Source organism: Peromyscus maniculatus, chromosome 7 (assembly GCF_049852395.1).
Source record: "Peromyscus maniculatus bairdii isolate BWxNUB_F1_BW_parent chromosome 7, HU_Pman_BW_mat_3.1, whole genome shotgun sequence".
Lineage (NCBI taxonomy): Eukaryota > Metazoa > Chordata > Mammalia > Rodentia > Cricetidae > Peromyscus > Peromyscus maniculatus.
This window is the reverse complement of record NC_134858.1, coordinates 34142481-34163523: the sequence shown is the minus strand read 5'-3', so window position 1 is coordinate 34163523 and position 21043 is coordinate 34142481. Positions and strand designations below refer to the sequence as shown.

Genomic DNA, 21043 nt, shown 5'->3' with positions numbered 1-21043 from the left:
TTTTTAAAAAAGCCCTTGTCCAAAGTGCTGAGAATAAGTGTCAGCACAGTGCTCAGCCACAGATAGGGCATCTCTATGATACACGCTCCCCAAGGCTTATGGGGCAGAAAGATTATCAGAGCCAGAAGTCAGGGAGGACCAGAACAAAACAGTGTCTTCTAGACATGGTTAAGACCACTGCATTCACAAATTCATAGAAGCTGTAGTTACCTATATAAGACATGAGCAAGATCAACCTGGTCCACATTCTAGCTTGGAGTAGAAAAAGGTTCATGAGCCCCTACCCTAAATGAGGAGCTTCAGACAACTGATGGCTTCTAGAGGATGGGGAGTCATCCTCCTGTGTCTCCTAGGAGGTTGATCTCACTTAGTGGTTAGCCCCATACCCAGTAGTCTGTGAGCAGCACTAAGTGGAGCCATTGGGTTATTATTAAAAAAAAAAAAAAAAAAAAAGACAATGAAGTTGGATTAGGGGATAAGGCGGTGAGGATCTGTGGCTATGGGAGGACTTGGGAGAAGCCCAGGGGTAAGCATGATAAAAAAAAATACATTGTTTAAAATTCTCAAAGAATTAATAATAAAAAATATTTGTAGAAAGTTTTTGAAACAGCAAGAAGAATGGGTTGAAAGCCAGGGCAAAGTGATGGCCTTGTACAGATTCCATTGTGACTGGGGTGTGAGGTGGCCGGAGTATGTTGGTTTGATGTTGATGCAATAAGAGGGTTATTGATGGGAGAATGAAGTAGTTCTCATCTCATAGAAATCCTTTTTGTCTATGAAATATACTCCAAGGTCATCAGCTAGAAATGGGGTTGGGGAGGGGAATGTTAGAGACTTGGGGAGGGGGGAGGAAGTGTGATAGCTTCCCCAGAGATTGGGAAATTGAATTTTCTCGGGAAGTGTAGTAGGTCCCTCTGAGAGTGTTGAGGGAGATTTGTGGTCATGGTTGTAGTGACTCTAGTCAGCAGATTTGTGTCATTTGTCTCTAGCTGTGTTCAGCTGCTCTGTGCAGGCCCTGAGTAAGTGAGTGGGGTACCAGGGCTGGAGTTCTGCCAGGCTGGGACAATGGAAAAGGAGCTGCAAGAAGCTCACGTTATTGACAAGGGGGAGTGTTAGTGTTAGACTATGCAGTCCGAGCTAGATAAAGAGGGAATGAACACCCCCAAGGAATGACAGCCATGGAGAGCCAAGGGGTAGTTTTTAAATAAAGTAAGGTTGAAGGATGGCTGGGCTGGAGTGTCAGAATAAGCTAACTCTAATAAGGCAATCAGCAGAAGTGGACTTTCTGACATAGGTGACTCAATGATCAGTGTGACACAGTCTAAGGAACGGTGAGGGTAGTGAACCCGAAAGTTCATTAAAGCTTAGGGTACCAACAAAATTAAGAGGCCAGGACAGTGGATGGGCCACTTTCGTAGATGCGGAAGTCTCTGGCATTGACAGCAGGAATAACAGTAGAGGAGTCAGTGATCTAGGTGCTAAACACATGATGAGTGAGGGGCAATGCATAGAGGGTGGTTGGCTGACAGTGCTGTGTATATAGGGAGGCTGCGGTGAGATCTGATGAGGAGGGCTTCAAGTGAGCCTCGAGCTCTAAATAGAGTGTAGAGATGGCAATGGATAGAGTGGGGCACACACCAAGTTCCGATGTACACAGGTCATGGGAGACAAACTTGCCATCACTGGAAAGGGCTTCTGAAGAGTACATCCTTCTGCTGAAGCTGAATTTCACTTAAAGGAAGGAAGGGAGGGAGGAAGGAAGGGAGGGAGGGAGGGAAGGAAAGGGGGGACCTTTCAGAGTGCACTGAGTTTTCCAGAAAGCATGGGGGCAAAGGATGTGGGTGCAGCATGGTTCACACTGTGGCATGCAATCTGGGAAGCAGAGTCCTGATGGCAGCTCAGGCTTGCTAGGTCCATCCTGAAAGGCACAAAAATCTCTGAATGAAGGAAGACACTGGTTTCTGCTTTTGATGGAGATGTGGAGCCTTCCACTGGAGACCTGAAAAAGGAGTGACCAACTAGAGTGTGTACAATATGGTGACTGAAGATCTGGGTAGCTCACACCTAGAAGTACGTTAGCTATTGACACAATAATCATATCAGGAGAATGGCAAGATAAAAAAAAAAAGCCTTTAGGTACCCATAGGTAACATTTAATTTTCAAATAAGGATTATGAAGCCCAAAGAGGTAAAATAACTTGTCCAAGGTCATCAGCTACAAAGTTTATTCAAAACAGAGGTACATGTAGAGTTTGCATACACAGTGTGTCTATGGCAGGTGAAGGAGCAGGAGACCTGGAGAAGTGGGTACCGGATGAGCTAGGAGAACATGGGTGTTGCTGTGCCCGTTTTAGCTTGTGCTTATTGGTGGCCCCCGTTAGGGACATGTACCTACTTTACAGGGACCACTGGAAACTATATTTGCTCCATTCCTATCACTCCCAGTGACACCTGGATAGAGTATACTAGCTTACCTGGCTTTAGGACCTCCTTTCCTGCTTGTGGTCACATCTGTATAGCAACAAGTAGATGACCTGGGAAATATAGCGGGTGCGACTACCTTTTAAGACTGGCCTGTGGCATCACCTGAACTTGCCTAATGCTGATCAAATGGTTGAGTCACTGACTAAGTATCCTGTGCCCAGCAACACTTCCATGAAGGCCAAATCCTATTAGAGGACACCACATTTATCCCCAAGGACTCATGGGCTTAGTGATGAAAGAGACCTGGGAGGTCCTTGATTCCATTGCCTCATATCCAAACAGAAGAAAGAGTGGCCCCAAGCACATCATGGCCATGTGCTACCTTTTTATTTCACTTCCAGTGCCTATCCCAAGGGGTTGCCCCATCTAAGGGTCTGTGTCATGAACCTGATCTACCTACTTCCTCCTGAATCTTGACTGTGGAAGAGGGAGGAGAGCCAGCCCTTATCTGGAGACCAAGGGCAGACCCCCAATGAATCATGGCACCTGGGGATCCCTTTAGCTGTTCAGGAGAGGGTGCAGATGAACTTGGCCCTGATGAGCTGGCTCCTGCCTTCCAACCCCTCTCTCTTCTCAGCCTGTGCAAGTGTTAAATACAGCATCAAATTAAGCAAAATTAAATACATTTCCATGCAGTATTTTTCTCTTGACGGAATCAAACAATGCGGTTGCCATAGTAACAGCCTCTTCTGGAAAGGTCACCTGCAAGAAACTGTGTTTTAGGTACAACTCAAGGAGATTATGGGGGATTAACTCATTTTATACATATATATTAAATATATATTTTTTTCTATAAAGGGACTGTTATGAAGGAATAATATCCAACAGAGCCAGAAGATACCTACAGAAAAAAAATTTTAAGTCCCTGATAAAGGATTTTTTTCTTATTTCCTTTTTTTTTTTTTTTACCCAGCATGCAGTGGATATCTGAAATGGCGACTTTGTGTTTTTACTTGGCTTTAATTAAACCTCAGTCGGGGCTGAGAAATGTGGTGAAGCGAGATAATTGCACTATTCCCAGTACAGTTTTTAAACTCCGGCTTTGATATGCACCTCATGACAGCCTGAACCTGCCCCCAGACTCCTGAGGCTTCTTGAGGCTCAGCTTCTAACCGCCCCTCTTAACCTGGGCACCAGGGAGCTGTATGGATGGGGATCTCCAATGTTGGAGAAGGCTGAGACTGAGGCTCAGGGCGTAGAGGTCATGTCTCCTCTGAAAAGTTTAGCTCTAGCTTTTGGGTAGGGCCAGCAAGAGCCAACCTAACTCCCAAGCAGAGTGGGACAGTTCTCCTGCTTTCTTGATAGTGGGAGTCTTTAGAGTGTCTTGAGGGACCCTTGTTAGATTTGAGTTCAAATGCGCTGCCTGGTCCAGAGTTGTCCGTGAGATGCTCAGTTAAGCTGAGGGGTGGTACACGTTTCTCTTCAGTGCCCTCTGTAAAGCTGATAAGCAAAATTCCCTGGAAAAAGAGGCTCAAGGCTTCATACATGGCCACCACAGTGCCTACAGCCAGCCCACAGTAGCTTAGGTGCTACAAGTTCAGGCTGTTCTGGAGTCAGGATGAAAGACACCTAGCTGAGTTATACAAGAGTTTGCCTGGCCCTTCTTATCCACCCATTTAGGACCATCTGCTTTCCAGACATACAGAGAGCAGGTCGCTGTCACGGAACAAGGGGCTCTGGATCTTGAAGCACAGAGGTAAACAGAGGACTGTATGGGCTTCCATGGCACTAGCTAGACAGCTTCTCCATCATTAAGTTGGTCACATTCCAAAGATAATCCATAACTTGCTGGCCAGGGCTGACAATCCCTGTGTATTCGTGTGTGTGTGTGTGTGTGTGTGTGTGTGTGTGTGTGTGTGTGTGTAGGAAGGGGCAGGGAGAGGTGGAGTCATGGTATATATACCTGTGACATACAACCATATATACATGTATGAATATGATATACATAGAGATAGAGCCACGTAACTCTAGCCATATGTACTATAGGCTCAGTTTCTACAAATACTCTGATGGCTGACCTCACAACATGTGTACTTTCTCTTTGTTTCTGGCCCCAGATTCCAATCCCTTCCCTTAACTGATCCTCCTGTTAAACAAGATAAGCCTGCATAGTGTAGCAGAGATGGGCAAACCTGAGTTTGAGTTCTGACTGGCCACTTACCAGCGGAATATCGCTCTTTCCTTCCCCATCAAGTGGGGATAACAAGAGCTACTGTCTTAAATCACAGGTCCTTATGGTGTTGTAGTGAAGATGAAATGAAATGACCTGAGGGATGGGGCTGGATAACGTAGGTGCTCGCCGGATGTTTGTTGACTATTTGGAGAACATGACTTTTGTACAAAACAAACCGTGTGTTTCTTTCCTGTGAAATCCAGCTTGCCAGCCTGGGGACCACTGCAGAGATTAAAGAAAGAACAGCAATTTCTATCTCTAATCCCCAATACAATCACTGGAGGGTTTCTTAAACTCTTTAAAAAAGCAAAGCTACAGTTATCCGGGGAAGAATTTTATTTTTAGTGCAACCCAGCCCCCTCAAGGCAATGCATCCTTACAAAAAGATCCCCTACTGCTGGGCCAGACCAGAAAGACCTTGGTAAAGACTGTGTCCTTAAGTAGAGAGAGCATGGCTTTTGGTTACCCAAATCTACCTCTTTCTTCATTTAGAACAAAAAAGGGCTGCCTCATCCTTGACATCTCCCAGCAGTAGACTCCTCATCCGGATCCTTCCAGTGGAGACATCCCCAAGTGGCACCGGACCTTCGCAGTTAGATACAGTTGTGAACCACTGGCCTTATGTATTTACTGGGAGCCGTTTCTAGAGGATCTGATGGCTATCCCCTGACATCATCTGACTTACAGTTAACTGGGTATGGCTGCTGCCACCAAAGCACTGTTGCCCTGGCTGCTCTGGGGGCATTAGCCATGTTCCTTCTACCTGGCCTGGGTCTCACTGCTGAACTTGTCAACTAAAATATGCCCAACCCTTTAAAGGATACTTGACAAGGAGGCAGTCTCTGCCCACTTCAAGTTGGGAGCCTTGGAAGCTGGTAAAATGAGGCTTGGACTCTGCCTTTATTGGGTGAACTTGGCTACTACTTCCTATTCTGAACTTCAATTACTGATCTATAAAATGGGGATCTGCTGTTAGTCTTACAGTGCCATACCAAGCTTAAATGAGACAAGATTCATGGCAGAATTACCATGGTAACGAGCACATAGCTGTCTCAGTGTGCGGCAGGTATCAGAATCACCTGTAGGATTTTACCTACACGCTGGTGGGCCCCACCTCTGCATTCAGTAGGCCTGGCATGGGCCTGAAAATTTGCATTTCCAAGTCTTCAGTGATATTACTGGTACTGATGCCACACTTTGAAAAGCACTGACCTCTATAACCCAGTGAGATCACAGTCCACTTAAATTAGAACCTTGTAGGTATTTAACTTCGTTTATGAAGGCATTTAAGTAGACTGAATTCAGACCAGGGTAGTTCAACAGAACTTTCCACAGCGATGAGAATGCCCTTATGCTATTCTGGCCAATTTGGTAGTTGCTAGCCACATTCGATTACTAAACATGTAAAACAGGGCTAGATAAATGTGGGACTGAATTACTTTTACATTTAATTTTGATAGCCTCATGTAACTATTATCTAGCATATAGGATGGTACAGACCAGATTCCCATAAGCCCATCTTAGTGAAGATGTGTTCGATGGCCAGGGAGATGAATGGTATAGCAGGTATAACCTCAAGATCTCAGACTGGGGTCAAGACACAACAGTACAGCCACCTGCTCTTTCGGCGTGTTCTTGATACCTAAGGACACACTCAAGACCTTGAAGACCAACTAATGAATCTCTACCCTTCTCTCATATACCTGAATGTCTAGGTACCCTGTCAGGCAAGAAGTCAGGAACGGTTGAAACATAGGAAGCATGGGGTCTGAGCATCCAAGTGGAATGATGATCCACCTCTTAGAGACAATGACATCTCTTCTTGGCAGAGATGTGTTAGGATGGTTCAGGAACAGAATAAGATAAAGGCATTCTCTGGTTGGAAGTAGGAAAAAAAATCTAAAAGCAGTGTGATCTGTTAAAATATGGAGGACCAAGAGGGTTGGTTAGAAGGAAATTTCATATGAGCCAAGGCAAGACAGCTGGTAAAAGTTTGAAAGGGAGGAGCTAATTCCTTGTGGTGGTGGAGAACGGGAAATGTAGAAAGGTGTCTCAGCAGTTAATCACGCTGGCTGCTCTTCCAGAGGACCTGGGTTCAGTTCTCAGGCCCCAACATGGTGGTTCACAAACACCTGTAACTCCAGTCCCAGGGAATGTGACGCCTCCTTCTGGCCCCTGCAGGAACTGCATGCATATATTGCACAGCCATACAGACAGACAAAATACCCATACACACATAAATAAATAAATTTAAAAAAAAAAGAAAATGGGGGCTGGAGAGATGGCTTAAAGATTAAGAGCACCGACTGCTCTTCCAGAGGTCCTGAGTTCAATTCCCAGCACCCACATGGTGGCTCACAACCATCTGTAATGAGATCTGGTACCCTCTTCTGTGTACATAATAAATAAATAAATGTTAAAAAAAAGAAAAGAAAATGATGTCTGTGGGTCAGATAGAAAAATGCTTGCTCTTAGGATGGTTCTGTGTGTAAGAAAACAGAGACTTGTTAGTCTCTCGGAGTCACTCTGACAATGTTCACTGGAGAACCTTTCGTCTCGTGGTGTGTCTACTGCGCTAGAGAAAACCATGTGCTACAGCAGTGAGGCTCTCTGGTCCTGAGAGTCCACAGAAAGGTTGCTTACAGCTGTTTGTGCAACTCACTAGCCATAGGACCTTAGGCAAAGATGCCACCGCTCTAGCCTTGGTACACAGTAGTGATCATGGTATACATCTGGAGAGGTGTTTTTGAAAATTAAATGAGACAGTAGATCCCAAGTATTGCTAAACACACACACACACACACACACACACACACACACACACAGCAAATGCTTTTCAGATGGCAAGTGTTATTACATCCCCGTACTACCGACCTCCCTCCTAGTCTCACACGGGCAGTATAAGAGCGAAGACTCTGGGAGCCTTTCCTAGAGTGTCTCTTATCCTGGGCCCTATGACTGAGTAGAGGTGACCTCTCTGCCCACATGCCCCCCAGGGGTGTGCTTTTGCTCCACAACAACAACCATGATGGATTGTGGTGCCTGATACAGCCAAGACACAAGAAATAGCATCACCAGAAAAACCAACTTAAGCCTGGCCTGATTTAGTGCAGAGAAAATGACAGCTGCTGTGCTCGGCTGGCTTCCACCCAGCAGAAGGCTATTTTTTGCAAATAAAATGGTAAGTTGCTAATCAGAAAGATAAATTAAGAAGCATTAAGATAATGATGGTCTAATCACTGTCCACACAGAGAATTGCTAGAGTGAATATCCAGGCTACCGAGTGCTTGAGCACATTTGGTGATTATTTGTATTATGAAGGGAATGATGGATTCCAGGCCTGGAATCAATCTAGCTCAGGAAATACACAAGGCCAACCTCCACCAGGGACTTCTGGAGGTCAACTGTTCCCCTGCTGGCCTCCATCCCCTGCTCCGAACAGCCTTTCTCAAGCCATTCTTCATCTCTGCCGTCTCATCACGGACTGCTCCCAGCTTCTGTGAAGGCACCTCTTGGCCCAGCTGTTTGGGTGCCCAGTGTGCCACTGCTTTGGGACTGTCTGGGGTAGTAGGGGAGTGCTCCACTCTGAGAATACCAGCTTGGCCCTGTCTGGGAGCAAGCTGGCTCCATGGCAGAGGATGGGATCTAGGCTCCTCCTTGCCCTTGAGACCTACTGGGCAGGAGTGCTGTCCCATCAGGCCTTAGCATCTGGAGCCATCAGGACTGTGCAGCTTTTGTCCCCTTGCTCTGTAGCTGGGGATCCAAGGCCTGTGGGGTATGGCTTGTCCACTGGCTCAGAGACCAAACGGGGTGTAGCCAGTACTCCTATTGACCCTAGGACTCTAACGTCACACCGAGACGCTCTACCCCAGGCACCAGCACAAGAGCACTGAACGGTGAGAGGCACAGCATGGACTAAATAGAAAACTTCCCATTCATAGTCTGAGAGGCTAACAAGCTTAGGTTTAGTGCAATATTGAATGATTTGATGTTTCTTAAGCTTCCATGTAACCTCACCTACACCCTCATCCGTGAGACGGGGATAAATGACCCAACCTAGGGTCTGTTGCACCTCACTTGCTGAGCTGGTGTTCCTCCTTCTGCTGTGAGGTATGAGCACCAACCGTAAATGGGGGAACAGTAGATGGGGTCTAGGCTGTGGGGTGCTGGGCCCAGCTTAAAAGGACTGACTGTTCAGTGGTCAGAAATCCCACAAGCCAGTGGCTATTTCACAGCCATTATTAACATTAAATCATCCACATTTAGTGTCAAATGCATTAAGTAGGACATAGTGTCGCACATCTTTAGTCCCAGTACTCGGGTGGCAGAGGCAGGCAGATCTCTGTGAGTTCCAGGCCAGCCTAGTCTACACACTGAGTTCCAGGACAGCCAGAGCTACATAGACCCTGTCTCTAAACAAACAAACAAACAAATAAATAAATAAGTGAAATTAAAAAACAAAGGTAATTAATACTCAGAATCTTTGCCTTCCTAAGCATTCTACTCTCAGCACGGCGCTCAGGGTTATTTTCACCCATCAGATATGTAGGGGAAATACTGTATGATATGTGCTACTGAGCCTCTTCCCAACTTTGTATTTGGTGACTTGACTTCGATAACTTAAAACTAACCATAGTGGAAGTATCCTTCTAGAGAGCTGGCTAACTCGGCATACCACTGGTCCTAGAATGTATGCCACAAGTGAGGGCTGTGGCATGGTGGGTGTTCCTAGAGCACCATAAGAAAAGCCCTAGCCCAGGGCCAGGCAACGATGTATGCTCAGTTCATGGTAGATGTATCTGGGCAGCATGGATGCTGAAAACCAATGCTGAGCTACTGTACTGACCTCAAAGCCAGGTTAACAACTACAGTGGAGCTGGGCGGTGGTGGTGCACGCCTTTAATCCCAGCTTTCAGAAGGCAGAGACAAGCGGATCTCTGTGAGTTCGAGGCTAGGCTGGTCTACAGATTAAGTTCCAGGGCAGCCAGGGCTACACAGAGAAACCCTGTCTCAAAAACCCCAAACCAACCAACTGAACAAACCCAAAAACCAAAAATCCTGCAGTGGGTAGGTATTGAAAATCTGAGAACTTCATATATTTGGATTTCCAAATACTTGCATCTTTAAAAATCAAATTAATTTCAAAAATTAAATTTTAAAAAGTTGAATCATACCTAAAAGTACTAGGAAGTGCCACTGGAAAGTAAAGAATTCAGGCTAGAGAGATGGCTCAGAGGTTAAGAGCACTGGCTGTCTTCCAGGGGACCCAGGTTGGATTCCCAGCATCTACACAGTGGTTCACAACTGTCTGTAACTCCAATTCCAGAGGACCTGATACCACCCATCTTCTGCCCTCAGTGGGCTCTGCATACATGTGGTGCATAGACAGCCATATAAGCAAAACACCCATACACACAAAATTTTAAAAAAAAGAAGAAGAAGAAGAAAGGAAAGAAGGAAGGGAGGGAGGGAGGGAGGAAGGGAAGGAGGGAGAGGGAGGAAAGAAGGAAGGAAGGAAGGGAAGAAAAGGAAAGGAAAGAAAAGAAACAACTGAAGCAAAGAGTCTTTTTGGAACATAAAATGTTTCCCCAGGGCTGGAGAGACGGCTTAGTAGTTAAGAGTGAGCACTGCCCTTGTGGAGGACCTGAGTTCAGATCCCAGCACCCATGCTGTGTGGCTCACAACTGCCTCTAACTCCAGTTCCAGGAGTATCCGGTACCTGTGTGAGCATGTGCAGACACACAGACACAGACACAGACACAGACACACACACACACACACACACACACACACACACACACACACACACACACACACACGGGTTGGAGACTTACAGAAGCTTTGTGTTTCTTTGTCTTTTGTTTTTCCTTCTGCCATATGGGTCTCACTCAGGTCTTGAACTCAGGTTGTCAGGTTTGGCAGCAAGCACCTTTACCCACTGAACTATCTTGCTGGCCCAGAAATGGATTTTTTTGCTTACTGTTTTTAAAGTGAGTTTCCGCATCTAATCTACAGGCACTAGCCGGTGGGCACCATGCCATCTCTGTGCATTTCCTGAGCTTATAAAGGGCCACTCCTTGCTGCCTACTGAGGTTAGAGGGGAAAGGAGTCCTGACCACCCGTTCCTACTGTCTGTCAGCCTTCATTGCCTGCCTGGACCCTGCTCATCCTCGCAGGTTCCGGCCACCAGGAAGTGGCCGGGACCGGGCTTTGAATTGGCACCTTCCTCCCTCTCGGAAAGTTCCTTGAACATCTGGCCTTGAGTTCTGACTTTAGAGACATCTGCAGCCCCATCTTAGTGTTCTAGGGGCTGGTGTGCTGTTTGACCAGGGCCTCCCAGAGATGCCTTGATCAGAGCGTTTAAGGACAGCACACACTGTGTGTACACAGACCACAGGATGAGTTCTCCTTGTCCCTTCCCAAGAGGGAGGGAGGACACTGCTCGGCCTTCGTCCTGGAACACATGTGTGGACTCTGGAGCAAGCACTTCTGCGTTTCCTGCTGCCTGGGAGCTTGCCAGGCCAGGAGAGGAGGCTCTCCTCGCTATGGGCTTTTCTCTCTCTCTCAGGATATGGCAATAATAATTTTATGAGGTACACATTTTATTATTCCCATTTTATAGAAGGGAGCACAAAGGTTCATTAGCTTAGTCAAAGTCACATGGCTTAGGAAATGATGACACTGAGATGCAGCTGACTCTGGAGCCCAGGCCCAACCACAGTACCATGCCCTCTTTACAGAGCAGATTGGAGATGAGGCAGTAACAGCAAGGCTCTGGAAAGGGCACAGTCAAGTCAGTCTCCATGCAAGCTACCCATGCATGCTCCCTCAACTCCACCAACCGGACCCGGCACACTTGAGTCTTGGAGGGGCAACTCACACCAAGTGGCTACGTAAAGCTGCTGTGGCTCCCGCCCTGGAGAAGGACACATTCACCATCAAATGCTCTGGGGTCCTGTGGAAACAGAGTCTGACTCCCCTTCTCCATGTCTGCAGGGAAGAAAGGGGCCCGACCCTTTCCCCCTCCCACGCACATGCCTTCTTCTGTCGGCCAGCAACTCCTTCCAGCCCCCTAGGTCGAGATATCTCCAGGCTGACCTTGGACAGCACGTGGCTGTGGGCTAATTCCTGGCTGAGTAGGTGGTGGGGGAAAGGAATTGGAAATTCCTGAAGACTCAGTCTTCTGAGGGAGCAAATGAATCTTCTTCCTCCCGGGTCCCGGCGGCAGCTGCTGAGCTGCAGAATTTATCGGAGTCCTTCACGCTCCGTGACAGACTGCTAATGAAAGGGAGGCCAGGCTCCTGTGCCTGCCTCCTTTGGTTTCTTATTTGTTAGGGGATTTTTATCCCCAAGAGAAGACAGGATGGTGACTGGAAGCCAGGAGGGCCTCACAGAGCCCTGTAGCTTGTCAGCAGGGCTTGGCTTGAAAGGGCCCGGCTGAGGGCCACCCAGGGGGCTGTTCCCAGCTCCAAGTACCTGCCAGGGATGTGAAACATGCCTCGAGATTAATGGGAACCAGATGGGTAGGGAGGCCCCTCCACCTGGCCTCCTCCGCAGCACTGCTCAGAACTTCTGGCACAGTGGAGAAGGTTTTCTTAGGGGTTCTCTGATCTTGTGTTTTGCTCCAGGCCACATGCCCAGGAACAGAAGCCAGGACTCCTGGCCCTCACTGTATGAAAAGATGAGGAAGTTAAGCAGGGCCTCAGAGGTCAGTTGTCTACCAGGATAGTTCTGGGCCCAGGCTCCACACGAGCTTTTTAAAGCTACCTGGGCCTGAGCCCTACCCAGACCACTACATAAAAACCCTTGGGAAGAGGGCCAGGCGCTTGTTATTTTAAAAGTTTCCCAGATGTTCTCAGATGCTGCCCAGGTCGAGAATCACTGGATTTCTTGTAAACACTTCTGGATTGAGGAAGTGGCTATTCCAAGGTCGCACGGTCAGGGCTGGAGACTGTCTGGGGCTCCCAGCCTTGAGTCTGTTCTTGCACGTCTTGCACTGAGTCTGTTCTCTCAGTGTCCCATGACCTGTCAGCCCCGTAGGATGCCTGGGAAAGACTTTTTCTTCTGCTCTGCATAGTGTTACCTGACACTTCACATCCCCTGCTCTCTGCAAACCGTGCACGCACACACTCCTCTTGGCAGGTGCTATCTGACTAGCCTGGCTCCTCTGAGTTCTCGGGATGGGGCCTCGCTATTCCCAGTGTGGTTCGAGGACCAGTGACATCAGCATGGACGAGGAGATAGAAACGCCTCTGCATGCCTCCACTCAGTCCCACCCCGGAGTCTGAGTCTGCATCTTAGCCGGATCCCCAGGAGGTTCATAAGCTTGGCTGCCTGCTGTTTAGAGCACACATCTATCAGATTCTCCCCTGTAGCCTCTGTCTCAATAACAAAACTGCCTTCTTCCAGAGAGGGGATGGTATCACGCACACAATGTGGGGCAACCCAGCACAACTCAAAGCACACAGAAAGTGGTAAGTGCTTTGTACCTTTTGGCTGCTCCAAATCCACCCCACCTCGGTTATCTCAGATGTAGCGGTCCGAAGAGAATGGACAGTTGGAAAGTCCTCGGCTCTGCTGGCTGAACCCCCAGCAATCCTGGGCCCTGCTCAGCAGGTGAACTCTCTCCATCATCCTATGGGATGCACTTGAGAGAGAAGAGGGGAAGAGCATCCTTCATGGGTGGCACCATGCAGGCAGGGTGTGGTGCTTGTCTGCTCTCTTCCCACCCAGCAAGTTGATGCTCCTGTCATCCCCGGCAGATGATGCAATTTTTGTCCCCTGAGCCCTGTTCTCATCTCACTATATTCTAGGGTCCCTTTCCATGTGGGGCACTTAGAAGGCATTCAGTAAGTGCTCTTAATGAGAATCAAGTGAGACCACAGAGGTGAAACACACTGATACTTCAGAGGTCATCGTCTTCCTTTTCCTCTTCCCCACTTTCTGAATGAACAAACAGACATCATTGTCAACCCTGAACCTTCAAGTTCTGGGTCAGATTTGAACAGTAACAGGTGTCCCTGGTGCTGTGCCTGGAGTCCCTGGGGAAGAAGGATGCGTTCATGAAAGAGCAAATAACTGTCACCCAGGGCCAGAGTGTGACTGAGTTTAGCCAGATCTGAGTGAGAGGGAATAAAGGTGGGACAGAAGATGAGAGCCTTAAATCACTCCCCTAAAACAATTCCTGCTCACCACTGTCCTGTCACCCGGTGCTCATTACCTGTGTGAGCACCTTCACCAGAGGCCTGTGCCTTCTGCACGCTCTAGCCTTTGCCCAATAGCTGTTAATCAGCCAGCAGCAGCACAAGCCTTGTGAGGGCTGGGTCTTGCCTGACAACCACAATCTGCTACTGTTTCATCTGAAAAATAAAATAAAGTAGATAGGATGTTGTGTCTCTCTCCCCATCTCCAGCATGAAAGGGTGTAGGATCAGAGCGCTCTCCCAACCCCCAACCCCACCTCTTGATGAAAAATTAACCAGCTGTGCAGAGCGAATGAATCCCTAAAGGAGAATGAGGTCTCTGATGTGAGCTGGGCTGGGTTCTGGGAGCTCCAAAAATCCTCCTGATTGTTAATTCTCTCACCCCTAAATCCTCGGCGCAGCAGCCGCCGACAGGTGTGTGCAGCATGTTAATTGGCCACTCCTTCCACAGCCAGCTGTGCCCAGCAACTGGTGGAGCTGAGAAACCCTGTTTGGTCTTTTGATGTGATGCAAGTCCTTGTGTGCTTCTGGGGCAGTGGAGTCATTTGGGGTATACTTCTTGTTTATTTCTGTCTATATCTACTCTTTGGTGGGCTTCCTGAGAACAGAACCTGGATCTCATTGGCATCGGACCCCAGCACCTGACAGAGACTTACACATAGAAGTGATTGTACTGAATAAATGAATGGATGAATGAATGAGGGCTTGGCTATAGGCCAAGTCTATGTACCAGGCACATTTCAGTCCTTGGGACCCCATTCATTTATGCACCCATTCATTCAATAGACATTCATTAAGCAACATGGTTCATTCATTCTTTATTCTCATTCATCTATTCATTCAATGTACTGGGCTTGTTCTAGGGCTAGGGATGCAGAGATAAGACACTCATTCTCTTCTCTTATTCTCTACTCTCATTATGTTGATAATGTGGGAGGATAATAGGTCAGTAACCTGAACTCAAGCCGTGGGTGATAAGAGTCTCCAGAATGAATCTGGGAAGCACTGTGAGAGCCAGAGGTGGGTACCCCACTCCACCAAGGAAACAATACAGAGGAGTGTGACATCTAAACTAAGTCAGAGATAGGCAGTTAGTCTCGGGGGTCTCAGAGGAGAAGCGCGTGCCTGGCAGAGGGTGCAGGCACGTGGCATGATGCCCTAATAGCAATGCCCCGGTGATGGTAGCGTTCGGCACCAAAGGTTTCTGTTTTCAGGGATCCCACTTTGCCAAGCCTGGCTCTGGCAGGATGGTACAGTAGGCAGAACAGGTCATGAGACTTAGAGCAGGGGCCACCCATCAGAATCAATGAGTGGACCTTAAGGATAGCTGTCTCCTGAGGTGTAGGTTTATGGCGGACCTTGTATGCATGAACACACTAGAAAGCAACCTTAGAGAGCCAGCGGATAATTTCTCCTAAGGCCCACGGTGCTCTTTGTACCCGTTCCAGGGCAGGCAAGCATGCTGTGCGGCCTCTCAAAACCACTGTGCACAGCACTCTGCCTCCTGAGCAGAGACTGAACCATTCTCGTAAGTCACAGGGTAGCCACTGCTGGACACAGTGGGTCCTCACAAAAGTGCACAGAGAATTACCACTGGAGCCAGCCATTCCCCTCTCACATGTAAACTCCAAAGAATAAAAAAAAAATAGAGACTCCAACATGTGTTTTCACACCCTGGTTTATGGCTGTATTTTCACATTCATTGATCAAATTCTAAAAACAACTGAGTCTTCATCCACGGATGGATGTCCATAACCATCCAACGGAATATTGTTCTGCCACAAAAAGGAATTCCGCTCTGGCACATGCTACAACATGGATATACCTTAGGACATTGCACTAAGAAAAGAAAATAAGACAGAAAATGACAAAATACTGTAGGATTCCACTTTATGAACTGTTTAAAGTTAGAAAAATCATCAATCAGGAAATAAATTAGGGTTGCCAAGGACTGGCGCAGGTGAGAATGGGTTGTTGTTGCTTAAAAAGAACACGGAGTTTCTGCTGGAGTGACAGAAGAATATGAAGACCAGGCGGTGGGGACATTTGCATGGCAGTGTGAATGTAATTACGCCAGTGGATTGTAGGCTTTCAAAATGGTTAAATTGACATATTTGCTTTATATGAATGCTACCACAATTTGTGTGTGTGTGTGTATGCTTTTGTTTTGTTTTTTTGTTTGTTTGTTTGTTGTTGTTGTTTGAGACAGGGTTTCTCTGTGTAGCCCTAGCTGTCCTAGAACTCACTCTGTAGACCAGGCTGGCCTCTGAACCCAAGAGATCCACCTGCCTCTGCCTCCCAAGTGCTGAGATTAAAGATAGGCGTGGTGCACAGTCATACCCAGCAAGCCTAGGGCAGCCAGCATTCCCGGGCAGTCTCCTATCTGAGTACTAACCAGGCCTATCCCTGCTTAGCTTCTGAGATCAGATGAGATCAGGCACATTCAGGGTAGTATGTCTGCATATTGTTACCATAATTTTTAAAAACACCCTCTATTGGCTTTTACAAGAGACCCAGAAGTCAATGCTTTTACTGCTGTCTCCTCTCAGGCCTGCATACCCACCAGGCCTTGCTCCCCCAGGACTCCTCTCGGCATTGAGTTCTGCCGAGCTGGTGTGTTTCATTTTTGTTTTTATTTCCTGCATCTGCTGCTACCAGGATCTATTATTGCTCTCCGGGGCTCACGCCCCTGACAGCGATTATTTGTACATGTAAATCAGAAAACCAGGGACGAAGCTTTAATGATAGGCTCTTTGGTGTCAGCAGTGACAGCAGCGGGAGATGATGAGCCGGCCCCCACTGGACCCCGTTCCTTGGGCACAGTGAGTGCTCAGAAGCCTGGTCCGGTAAGGGTGCAGATTCCACGGTCCGGGTTCACAGACGTCTTTGCGAAAGCCATATGGATTCTGGCATCTCTTGCTGTGTCCTGCACAGATGGGATTCAATCCTTGACTCTCCCTGCAATTCAGGGCCCATCAGGGCCCAGTTGGGACTGGTGCAGCTAGCACGCACCAGAAGCAGCTTTCTCTCAGCTTCTCTTTGTCGTCAGAAGCAGGCTGTAGTTTCTCTTCCACACAGTCCTCAGTGCCTTATGCCTGAGAAGTGATTACCCTGAAAGAGAGGAAGGGCATCTTTCCAAGAGTGGGAACACTAGGGGAGGGAGGTGACTCACTGGCGGAGCTTGCTTTTGCATGCATGAAGCCCTGGGATCTGTTACTAGCTCTCCCCACAAGATTGTGATATTTATCAACCCCGAGGAACACTGGAAAGGTGGGAGTCCACAGTAAACCAGAACCCACAAAGTAGAGGAATAGGTGTTATTTGGCTTTTTTGTTTGGTTGTTTGCTTGGGTTTTGGTTTGGGGAATGGAATGAGGATGGGATGGGGATGGGACAGGATGGGAATATACTTCCCTGGACCACCTAAGCCTGTTAATAGCTGACACCACATAACCAAGTAAGTTGCAGAGTATGCTGATGTTTGGACTTGAAAGGTGGCTCAGCTGGTAAACTGCCTACCTTTTTAACCCACAGAACCATCATCAAAAAACTGAACATGGGTACTTGGGAGGCAGAGACAGGCAGATCTCTGTGAGTTCAAGGCCAGCCTAGTCTACAGAGTAAGTTCCAGGATAGGCTCCAAAGTTACGCAGAGAAACTCTGTCTCGGGGAAAAAAAAAAAAAACCTGAACTCCCCAGAACTAGGAAGACAGAGATAAGTAGATCTCTGGGGCTTTCTGGCCAGCCAGAAGATCATACATGGTGAGTAAGAACAGGCTAGTGAGAAACCCTGCCCAAAGGCAGAAAAAAGGTGGACAGTGCTTGAGGGACAGTACCTGGGTACCCAAGGTCCCTACACACACACACACACACACACACACACACACACACACACACACACACACACACTAAAATAAACAAACAAAACCCACACTTATATATGCATACAAGATCCCTGGGAGGTAGACACAAATTGTAACAGTGATTGTCTCTGGGAATGAAGTGAAAGCATAGAGCACTCAGAGCCAGGAGTAGGAGAAATATACATACAGTTGAGATACATACGTTTGCATACGTATTTCTTATGCATGTAATATATACAACACATATAATCTTCTTCTGCTTAAGTTTATTATACACTTTTAATTGGCTACTCAGTAAATCACCTTTTTATTTATTTCTATTTCAGTGTGTCGTAATTGGGCAGATGAGTGGCATTTGGCTGTCTTCTTCCTCCCTTTGGTTCCTCTGGTGTATCTCAGGGGTTTAGAGCAGAGAGAGACTCTCCAGTCTGGGGTGCTCAGCCAAGTGTTAGGTGTTACCTGGGTTTCTTCCCTTTTTTTGTTTGTCGTTGTTGTGTTTTTGTTTTGTTTTGTTTTTCGAGATAGGGTTTCTCTGTTTCACAGCCCTGGCTGTCCTGGAACTCAATCTGTAGACCAGGGTGGCCTTGAACTCAGAGATCCTTAGAGCTGGAAAGATGGGTCAGAGGTTAAGAGCACTAGCTGTTCTTCCAGAGGTCCTGAGTTCAATTCCCAGCAACCACATGGTGGCTCACCACCATCTATAATGAGATCTGGTGCCCTCTTCTGGCATACAGGTAAACGTGCAGACAGAACACTCTACAATAGATAAATAAATCTTCAAAAAAAAAAAAAAAAAAAAAAAAAAAGAGCTCAGATATCCATCTGCCTCTGCCTCCCGAGTGCGCCACCACCATCCAGCCGAGTTTCTTCCTTTTCAATGATCTATTTCCTTGTTTTCCTGGACAGGAACTGTGGTCTTGTATCTTGGAACTCTTTCCCTTTGGGCACCGCGTTATTACTGTTAAAAACTCTCCACAAAGCATCCCCGTTTGTCTTTTGTAAATCTTGTCTTTCTAAACTCTAGGAAGAATCCATTCTCATAAGATGACGTAGGAAGCTCTCTTTTTCTTCTCCCTGTCTCCCTCCCTTCATTCCCCTCTCTCTTCTCTTCTCTTTCCTCAGTGGGTGGCTACCTCTCCCATCTCCCTTTTATTTCTTATTTGAATGTCTTCAAGATGGCTAGGAATATTACCTTTAATTTTGTTTTCCCCAACATTGATTAAAGGAGGCTTTTTGTTTTTTTAATGGAATGTTCCAGAACATCCTGAGCAGTGGAAAACTGCATGTGAGGAAGGAAGCTGCCCCCTCAGCTGGGCTCTGTAGTTCACCTCCACTAATGCTATAACAATATTTTTCTTACATCACAAAGCTCCCTATCCTATTTAATTTGTAATTTCAGACAAGGATTTCCATGCTAACTGGAGGAAACACATAAAACACAAATACAAATGATTCCCATTTGAAGTTGTTTTGAATATTCCTGTTAAGGAACTAGTTGTTACCAGATCTTCATTGCCCTAAGTATTTATGGACTATATCCTTTTTGGGTCTGTCTTTTAGTCAACGCTGAGCCCTGAAGCATTAAAAACTGAAGCTCCTTTTCTTATCCAGCTCACAGTTCACAAGAACAAGACAAAAAGGCAGGAGCAGGAGCTAAGGAAGACATCCTGTAGGAGGCCAGTTCACATATGAACAAGAAGAAGCCAGTGCTGAAAGGCGAGGCTGGGAGAAGTTGGCCTTAGTGGAAGACCGGGGGTGGGGGGAGTGGGGGGGGGCTGGGGCATAAAGACTGTAGGGTGGTGGAATCTGGAACAGGGTAGAGAGGGGACGTAGCAAGAGAAGACTTTGGGAATTGAAGACCATGAACCATTATCTTCGTCTGTGGGAAGATAATGCAAATGCAGGGCACCATGTTGAAAGGTGGAAAAGGTGTGGGTAGGGGAGTAGAAGCGACTGCCCACCAGCCCTGTGACTTCCTGGGTGTCATCCTTTTTTTTTTTTTTTAAGAATTATTTATTTATTGTATATATAGTACTCTGTTTGCATGTATACCTGCAGGCCAGAAGAGGGCGTCAGATCTTATTACAGGTGGCTGTGAGCCACCATGTGATTGCTGGGAATTGAACTCAGGACCTCTGGAAGAACAGCCAGTGCTCTTAACCACTGAGCCATCTCTCCAGCCCCCTGGGTGTCATTCTAACCAAGGATCCATCTCTCTATCTCCAGAGTGAGCAGGTCTAGGTCTACCTTGCAAGGCTGTCATGGTGGTTACATGGGAAAGGGTGGCACATTTGGCTCTATCCAGGAACTACTGGCTCCCCTCCCTGTCCATTCATGTTGGGTAGAAAGTAGGGGTCTTCTAAGAGTGAGGAATGAGACAGGATGAGGGGGAGAAGCGAAGGCCTGGCTGAGGAGCTGGAGTTCTGCTTCCCTAAAGTGAGAAACCGGTCAGAGCCTTCAGTTTTGGGGCAGAGAGAGAAATTAGTTTATTCAGATTAATCAGGAAGATTGACAAGACAGCAAAGCAAGATCAGGGCCATGGGATGCCAATATTTACTCATGAGATCATGGTACAGTTAACTCTGGAGCTTAGGGCCTGTGTTGGGACAATTATGACATCACCAACATGCAAAGGATAAAGTCCTTGGGAGAGTGGTTAGCCCTGGAAACATAGGTGTGAGAGTCAAGTGTGGACACTGCATCAGGATGTGTGTGTTGATGCAGGTGAAAGCGTGTGTGCACATGTACTTGTGTGTGCACATGTGTATGTGTGTCTGCTTGTACACAGCTCTCAGCACCGAAGAGCACAGGGAGGACTCAGGCATGTCCTTTGGGCGACACAGTAGTTTGCGGACAGGACATTCATTGTGTGCTGAAGGACACAGTGGGAAAGGAGGCTTGTGAGGAGTCACATGGAAGAAGGCAGATCCCAGGATCAGCGGGGACCATGAGCTATAGGACAATGAAGTTTGAGACAAAGTTGCTTCACAGAATTTGTCAAGAAGGCGCCCTTCAAAGAACAATGTCTGAACCCGAGTCTCCGTGCATTGCCCCCTTCCCAAAGGTTGCCCTCACCCCTTCTTTGTCTTTTCCCTCCATGCTCAACATTGAACTCAGGGCCTCACAAATGCCTGGCGAGTGCCCAGCTGCTGAGTCACACCCTAGCCCGGCCCCCTCTGGGCTGCTGTGTGTTGGCACTTGGCTTCTGGCGGGTTATTCCCGCATAGGTGGTTATTCTCTGCACCTCGCTCATTATGTGTGCAGTTCTCCCTGTCTGATATGTTTAAAAGCTCTCTGAGAATGTTCTTTTGTTCTCTCCACC

At 47.3% G+C, this 21043-nt stretch overlaps 1 protein-coding gene and 1 pseudogene across 7 annotated transcripts in view; one reads left to right on the top strand and one right to left on the bottom strand.

The window, feature by feature from the left end:
* The window catches only part of Pknox2 (PBX/knotted 1 homeobox 2), a 274475-nt gene that overhangs the window by 112814 nt on the left and 140618 nt on the right, over positions 1 to 21043 (top strand). The window contains exon 1 of one of the 7 annotated variants that reach the window (XM_076576019.1): positions 7151 to 7838. The exons of the other annotated variants lie outside the window; for them this stretch is intronic. The gene's annotated coding sequence lies outside the window, so the exon portion shown is untranslated. Of the gene's footprint in view, positions 1 to 7150; positions 7839 to 21043 lie in introns of those variants that run through there. 7 annotated transcript variants of the gene reach the window in all.
* LOC121826331 (5S ribosomal RNA) lies at positions 16213 to 16320 on the bottom strand (annotated as a pseudogene).